Source organism: Salvelinus fontinalis, chromosome 25, assembly GCF_029448725.1.
Source record: "Salvelinus fontinalis isolate EN_2023a chromosome 25, ASM2944872v1, whole genome shotgun sequence".
Lineage (NCBI taxonomy): Eukaryota > Metazoa > Chordata > Actinopteri > Salmoniformes > Salmonidae > Salvelinus > Salvelinus fontinalis.
Genome location: NC_074689.1, coordinates 42,108,177 through 42,116,933, shown reverse-complemented (window position 1 = coordinate 42,116,933; position 8,757 = coordinate 42,108,177).

The window sequence follows — 8,757 nt, the reverse complement described above, 5'->3', positions numbered from 1 at the left end:
CTCTCAAAGACTTGATTAATGAAATATCCTCTTTGGTGGTCTCCTCTCAAAGACTTGATTAATGAAATATCCTCTTTGGTGGTCTCCTCTCAAAGACTTGATTAATGCAATGCCCTCTTTGGTGGTCTCCTCTCAAAGACTTGATTAATGAAATATCCTCTTTGGTGGTCTCCTCTCAAAGACTTGATTAATGAAATATCCTCTTTGGTGGTCTCCTCTCAAAGACTTGATTAATGCAATACCCTCTTTGGTGGTCTCCTCTCAAAGACTTGATTAATTAAATATCCTCTTTGGTGGTCTCCTCTCAAAGACTTGATTAATGCAATACCCTCTTTGGTGGTCTCCTCTCAAAGACTTGATTAATTAAATATCCTCTTTGGTGGTCTCCTCTCAAAGACTTGATTAATGCAATACCCTCTTTGGTGGTCTCCTCTCAAAGACTTGATTAATTAAATATCCTCTTTGGTGGTCTCCTCTCAAAGACTTGATTAATTAAATATCCTCTTTGGTGGTCTCTATCTTTAAGTCTGAATCACTTTTTCAAACTGGCTTTCTCTTAATGTGATGTATGTTGTGTTGTCTGTTTTTGGTCTTATACTTTAGTTTCCAGTTATATTGTTCTGTCCTCTCATCTTTTATTATTTACTTTAGTTTCCAGTTATATTGTTCTTCTTGTCCTTATTATTATTATCTGATACAGTAAAGGTTGACTGTGGACTGTTGTGGGGGTATGTATGGTAAGTATGGTATATAATCTTGTACATTGATGTCATAATACGATTTGATGACTAGGACAGTACTGTTGTTACTCACCATTCGGAGATGCTGTAGGGACCCGTGTGGCTCATCAGGTAGAGCGTGGCGGTAGCAGCACCATTCCCACGGGGGACCAGTACTGGAAAAAGTACATACATGTATCCACTCACTACTGTAAGCAGCTCTGGATAAGAGCGCATGCTAAATGACTAAAATATGTAGATATCATGTCCAGGTTGATACCACTGAAGGTCTTTCTCCTCTCTGACCACATCATATTACCCACCTTGGATTACAGACATGATAGTGTTAGTATGATGCCACTGCTAATCACCAGATTGTTAGTGTGATACCAGTGGTCCAGGTGTAGCATGTCCAGGTGTTGGTCCAGGTGCAGCATGTACAGGTGTTGGTCCAGGTGTTGGTCCAGGTGCAGCATGTCCAGGTGTAGGTCCAGGTGCAGCATGTACAGGTGTTGGTCCAGGTGTAGCATGTCCAGGTGTTGGTCCAGGTGTAGCATGTCCAGGTGTTGGTCCAGGTGTAGCATGTCCAGGTGTTGGTCCAGGTGTTGGTCCAGGTGCAGCATGTCCAGGTGTTGGTCCAGGTGTTGGTCCAGGTGCAGCATGTCCAGGTGTTGGTCCAGGTGTTGGTCCAGGTGCAGCATGTACAGGTGTTGGTCCAGGTGTAGCATGTCCATGTGTTGGTCCAGGTGTAGCATGTCCAGGTGTTGGTCCAGGTGTAGCATGTCCAGGTGTTGGTCCAGGTGTTGGTCCAGGTGCAGCATGTCCAGGTGTAGGTCCAGGTGCAGCATGTACAGGTGTTGGTCCAGGTGCAGCATGTACAGGTGTTGGTCCAGGTGTAGCATGTACAGGTGTTGGTCCAGGTGCAGCATGTACAGGTGTTGGTCCAGGTGTTGGTCCAGGTGTTGGTCCAGGTGCGGCATGTCCAGGTGTTGGTCCAGGTGTAGCATGTCCAGGTGTTGGTCCAGGTGTAGCATGTCCAGGTGTAGCATGTCCAGGTGTTGGTCCAGGTGCAGCATGTCCAGGTGTTGGTCCAGGTGTTGGTCCAGGTGTAGCATGTCCAGGTGTTGGTCCAGGTGCAGCATGTCCAGGTGTTGGTCCAGGTGTAGCATGTCCAGGTGTTGGTCCAGGTGCAGCATGTACAGGTGTTGGTTCAGGTGTAGCATGTCCATGTGTTGGTCCAGGTGTAGCATGTCCAGGTGTTGGTCCAGGTGTAGCATGTCCAGGTGTTGGTCCAGGTGTAGCATGTCCAGGTGTTGGTCCAGGTGCAGCATGTACAGGTGTTGGTCCAGGTGTAGCATGTACAGGTGTTGGTCCAGGTGCAGCATGTACAGGTGTTGGTCCAGGTGTTGGTCCAGGTGTTGGTCCAGGTGCGGCATGTCCAGGTGTTGGTCCAGGTGTAGCATGTCCAGGTGTTGGTCCAGGTGTAGCATGTCCAGGTGTAGCATGTCCAGGTGTTGGTCCAGGTGCAGCATGTCCAGGTGTTGGTCCAGGTGTTGGTCCAGGTGTAGCATGTCCAGGTGTTGGTCCAGGTGCAGCATGTCCAGGTGTTGGTCCAGGTGTAGCATGTCCAGGTGTTGGTCCAGGTGCAGCATGTACAGGTGTTGGTTCAGGTGTAGCATGTCCATGTGTTGGTCCAGGTGTAGCATGTCCAGGTGTTGGTCCAGGTGTAGCATGTCCAGGTGTTGGTCCAGGTGTAGCATGTCCAGGTGTTGGTCCAGGTGCAGCATGTCCAGGTGTTGGTCCAGGTGTAGCATGTCCAGGTGTTGGTCCAGGTGTTGGTCCAGGTGCAGCATGTCCAGGTGTTGGTCCAGGTGCAGCATGTCCAGGTGTTGGTCCAGGTGTTGGTCCAGGTGCAGCATGTCCAGGTGTTGGTCCAGGTGTTGGTCCAGGTGTAGCATGTCCAGGTGTTGGTCCAGGTGTAGCATGTCCAGGTGTAGCATGTCCAGGTGTTGGTCCAGGTGTAGCATGTCCAGGTGTTGGTCCAGGTGTTGGTCCAGGTGTTGGTCCAGGTGTAGCATGTCCAGGTGCAGCATGTCCAGGTGTTGGTCCAGGTGTTGGTCCAGGTGTTGGTCCAGGTGTAGCATGTCCAGGTGTAGGTCCAGGTGTAGCATGTACCTTTGTTGGTCCAGGTGCAGCATGTCCAGGTGTTGGTCCAGGTGCAGCATGTCCAGGTGTTGGTCCATGTGTTGGTCCAGGTGTAGCATGTACCTTTGTTGGTCCAGGTGCAGCATGTCCAGGTGTTGGTCCAGGTGTTGGTCCAGGTGCAGCATGTCCAGGTGTTGGTCCAGGTGTAGCATGTCCAGGTGTTGGTCCATGTGTTGGTCCAGGTGTAGCATGTCCAGGTGTTGGTCCAGGTGTTGGTCCAGGTGCAGCATGTCCAGGTGTTGGTCCAGGTGTAGCATGTCCAGGTGTTTGTCCAGGTGTTGGTCCAGGTGTAGCATGTCCAGGTGTTGGTCCAGGTGTAGCATGTCCAGGTGTTGGTCCAGGTGTTGGTCCAGGTGCAGCATGTCCAGGTGTTGGTCCAGGTGTAGCATGTCCAGGTGTTTGTCCAGGTGTTGGTCCAGGTGCAGCATGTCCAGGTGTTGGTCCAGGTGTAGCATGTCCAGGTGTTGGTCCAGGTGCAGCATGTACAGGTGTTGGTCCAGGTGCAGCATGTCCATGTGTTTGTCCAGGTGTTGGTCCAGGTGCAGCATGTCCAGGTGTTTGTCCAGGTGTTGGTCCAGGTGCAGCATGTCCAGGTGTTGGTCCAGGTGCAGCATGTCCATGTGTTGGTCCAGGTGTAGCATGTCCAGGTGTTGGTCCAGGTGCAGCATGTCCAGGTGTTGGTCCAGGTGCTGGTCCAGGTGCAGCATGTCCAGGTGTTGGTCCAGGTGTAGCATGTCCAGGTGTTGGTCCATGTGTTGGTCCAGGTGTAGCATGTCCAGGTGTTGGTCCAGGTGTTGGTCCAGGTGCAGCATGTCCAGGTGTTGGTCCAGGTGTTGGTCCAGGTGCAGCATGTCCAGGTGTTGGTCCAGGTGTAGCATGTCCAGGTGTTGGTCCAGGTGTAGCATGTCCAGGTTTTGGTCCAGGTGCAGCATGTCCAGGTGTTGGTCCAGGTGCAGCATGTCCAGGTGTTGGTCCAGGTGTAGCATGTCCAGGTGTTGGTCCAGGTGTAGCATGTCCAGGTGTTGGTCCAGGTGTAGCATGTCCAGGTTTTGTTCCAGGTGTAGCATGTCCAGGTGTTGGTCCAGGTGTAGCATGTCCAGGTGTTGGTCCAGGTGTAGCATGTCCAGGTGTTGGTCCAGGTGCAGCATGTCCAGGTGTTGGTCCAGGTGTAGCATGTCCAGGTGTTGGTCCAGGTGTAGCATGTCCAGGTGTTGGTCCAGGTGTAGCATGTCCAGGTGTAGGTCCAGGTGTAGCATGTCCAGGTGTTGGTCCAGGTGTAGCATGTCCAGGTGTTGGTCCAGGTGCAGCATGTCCAGGTGTTGGTCCAGGTGTTGGTCCAGGTGCAGCATGTCCAGGTGTTTGTCCAGGTGTAGCATGTCCAGGTGTTGGTCCAGGTGCAGAAACCCAGCCTAAAACCCCAAACAGCAAACAATGCAGGTGTAGAAGCACGGTGGCTAGGAAAAACTCCCTAGAAAGGCCAAAACCTAGGAAAAAACATAGAGAGGAACCAGGCTATGAGGGGTGGCCAGTCCTCTTCTGGCTGTGCCGGGTGGAGATTATAACAGAACATGGCCAAGATGTTCAAATGTTCATAAATGACCAGCATGGTCAAATAATAATAATCACAGTAGGTATTGAGGGTGTAGCAAGTCAGCACCTCAGCAAGGAGTCATCATGCCAGGTAGTCCTGACGCATGGTCCTAGGGCTTAGGTCCTCCGAGAGAGAGAAAGAAAGAGAGAAGGAGAGAATTAGAGAGAGCATACTTAAATTCACACAGGACACCGGATAAGACAGGAGAAGTACTCCAGATATAACAAACTGACCCTAGCCCCCCGACACATAAACTACTGCAGCATAAATACTGGAGGCTGAGACAGGAGGGGTCAGGAGACACTGTGGCCCCATCCGATGATACCCCCGGACAGGGCCAAACAGGAAGGATATAACCCCACCCACTTTGCCAAGGCACAGCCCCCACACCACTAGAGGGATATCTTCAACTACCAACTTACAATCCTGAGACAAGGCCTGAGTGTAGCCCACAAAGATCTCCGCCACGGCACAAACCAAGGGGGGGGTGGGGTGGGGGGTGGGGGGCCAACCCAGACAGGAAGATCACGTCAGTGACTCAACCCACTCAAGTGACGCACCCCTCCTAGGGACGGCATGAAAGAGCACCAATTAAGCCAGTGACTAAGCCCCTGTAATAAGGTTAGAGGCAGAGAATCCCAGTGGAGAGAGGGGAACCGGCCAGGCAGAGACAGCAAGGGTGGTTCGTTGCTCCAGAGCCTTTCCGTTCACCTTCACACTCCTGGGCCAGACTACACTCAATCATATGACCTACTGAAGAGATAAGTCTTCAGTAAAGACTTAAAGATTGAGACCGAGTCTGCGTCTCTCACATGGGTAGGCAGACCATTCCATAAAAATTGAGATCTATAGGAGAAAGCCCTGCCTCCCGCTGTTTGCTTAGAAATCCTAGGGACAATTAGGAGGCCTGCGTCTTGTGACCGTAGCGTACGTATTGGTATGTACGGCAGGACCAACTCGGAAAGATAGGTAGGAGCAAGCCCATGTAGTGCTTTATAGGTTAACAGTAAAACCTTGAAATCAGCCCTTGCCTTAACAGGAAGCCAGTGTAGGGAAGCTAGCACTGGAGTAATATGATCACATTTTTTGGTTCTAGTCAGGATTCAAGCAGCCGTATTTAGCACTAACTGAAGTTTATTTAGTGCTTTATCCGGGTAGCCGGAAAGTAGAGCATTGCAGTAGTCTAACCTAGAAGTAACAAAAGCATGGATTAATTTTTCTGCATCATTTTTGGACAGAAAATTTCAGATTTTTGCAATGATACGTAGATGGAAAAAAGCTGTCCTTGAAACAGTCTTGATATGTTCGTCAAAAGAGAGATCAGGGTCCAGAGTAACGCCGAGGTCCTTCACAGTTTTATTTGAGACGACTTTACAACCATCAAGATTAATTGTCAGATTCAACAGAAGATCTCCTTGTTTCTTGGGACCTAGAACAAGCATCTCTGTTTTGTCTGAGTTTAAAAGTAGAACGTTTTCAGCCATCCATTTCTTTATTTATGAAACACAGGCTTCTAGCGAGGGCAATTTTGGGGCTTCACCATGTTTCATTGAAATGTACAGCTGTGTGTCATCCGCATAGCAGTGAAAGTTAACATTATGTTTTCGAATAACATCCCCAAGAGGTAAAATATATAGTGAAAACAATTGTGGTCCTAAAACGTAACCTTGAGGAACACCGAAATGTACAGTTGATTTGTCAGAGGACAAACCATTCACAGCGACACACTGATATCTTTCCGACAGATAAGATCTAAACCAGGCCAGAACTTGTCCGTGTAGACCAATTTGGGTTTCCAGTCTCTCCAAAAGAATGTGGTGATCGATGGTATCAAAGGCAGCACTAAGGTCTAGTAGCACGAGGACAGATGCAGAGCCTCGGTCTGACGCCATTAAAAGGTCATTTACCACCTTCACAAGTGCAGTCTCAGTGCTATGATGGGGTCTAAAACCAGACTGAAGCATTTCGTATACATTGTTTGTCTTCAGGAAGGCAGTGAGTTGCTGCGCAACAGCTTTTTCAAATTTTTTTGAGAGGAATGAGGAATTCGATATAGGCCGATAGTTTTTTATATTTTCTGGGTCAAGGTTTGGCTTTTTCAAGAGAGGCTTTATTACTGCCACTTTTAGTGAGTTTGGTACACATCCGGTGGATAGAGAGCCGTTTATTATGTTCAACATAGGAGGGCCAAGCACAGGAAGCAGCTCTTTCAGTAGTTTAGTTGGAATAGGATCCAGTATGCAGCTTGAAGGTTTAGAGGCCATGATTATTTTCATCATTGTGTCAAGAGATATAGTACTAAAACACTTAAGTGTCTCTCTTGATCCTAGGTCCTGGCAGAGTTGTTCAGACTCAGGACAGCTGAGCTTTGGAGGAATACGCAGATTTAAAGAGTCCGTAATTTGCATTCTAATGATCATGATCTTTTCCTCAAAGAAGTTCATGAATTTATTACTGCTGAAGTGAAAGCCATCCTCACTTGGGGAATGCTGCTTTTTAGTTAGCTTTGTGACAGTATCAAAAATACATTTTGGATTGTTCTTATTTTCCTCAATTAAGTTGGAAAAATAGGATGATCGAGCAGCAGTGAGGGCTCTTCGGTACTGCACGATACTGTCTTTCCAAGCTAGTCGGAAGACTTCCAGTTTGGTGTGGAGTTATTCCACACCAAACTAGACAAACCATTTCAATATGGACCTCACTCTGTGCACGGGGGCATTGTCGTATTGAAAGTGGCATATTCCAGTGTGTTCAATAGTTATATTTTAGTTTTCTCATAATTCGGTTGGGTATAAATGTGTTGCTGTCCTGGGGCTCTGTGGGGTCTGTTTGCTTTTGTGAACAGAGCCTCAAAACCAGCTGGCTGAGTGGACTCTTCTCTAGGTTCAACTCTCTGTAGGGGAGTACTTTGTGGTGGAATGTGTGGGCATCGCTTCCTTTTAGGTGGTTGTAGAATTTAACAGCTCTTTTCTGGATGTTGAGAACTAGTGGGTATAGTCCTAATTCTGCTCTGCATCCATTGTTTGGGGTTTTGCGTTGTACACACATATGTTTGCAGAACTCTGCATACAGAGTCTCAATTGAGTGTTTGTCCCATTTTGTGAATTCTTGGTACCTCACAACCATAGAGGGAAAAATAACTGATTCATGAAACGGATTGATTTTTAGCCAGATCTTAACTGGAATGTTTTACTCACTCACTCTCACTCTCACAAGCCCTTTGTGACTACGTCCTGAGGACAGTAATAATGAACCTCCAGACACATGTTGGACTACAGCGGAACAGTGACCCTAGAGAGTAATGATTAATCTGGTGTCATAACAAACACACGTAACATCACATCAGTACTAGCGCTTGTCTGCTGGTGCTGGATATGTGGTTGGTCTTTTATTAGAAAACAACAGGCTCTCAGCAATATGTCTGTTTTCAGCAGCAATGCTCATTGGCCTATTGGCTGTTTATTCCAGATGGACAACACTGCTCTCAGCAGCAATACTCATGAACCTGCAGCAAAAAAAATTACACTATCACCCTAGGGGCCTGTTAAAGGTAGTCCATACATGAAGGGAACATTTTGACATTTGCTGTATGGTTGATGAGAAACTCCATATTGCAAATGTACGGTCCCTTACTAGGATGGGCCGTGCACTGGGGCCAGATCTTTCGGGAAGTCATCGATCGAAGTCTCTCGGACGTTCGGTTTCCGTTTTATAAAATGTTCAAATTTTGGTCATTTTTACGCTGTCCCGGTAAATCCCACTAGAGGGCTAATGGAATCATATTGCAAATGTACAAAACATCACCAATCACGACGTGGCCTTTTCTCCTAAACAGAAAAGACTTCAAAGACGAAACTTGGTGAACATAGGTTTGGCATCATGGGCAGTTGGCCCCGAACAATATGGCGTCGAGGCCTCAATGCTTTTTGAGTTATGGCCATTTCTCTGGGATTAAAGGTCAAAAACGAAAATAGAGCGCTAATTTGACCGCTTCACGTCAAAGTAAATGAACCTACGGTGTCAGGAAAAAAAGAACCAGACATTTATCTATTGTAATTTAAGAGAAATCGTACAATGTACAATTGGTGATGTTCAAAACAAATTGTTTTCTTTCATCAAAAAAGTTACAGATCCAGTTGCAGCGTGTTCAGACGAATCCGTTAAGGTGGGTTTCAGAGTTCTGTGATTTTCTATGATTTTTTCTGAAATAAACACACACTCATTCAACCCTCTGTAAATAAG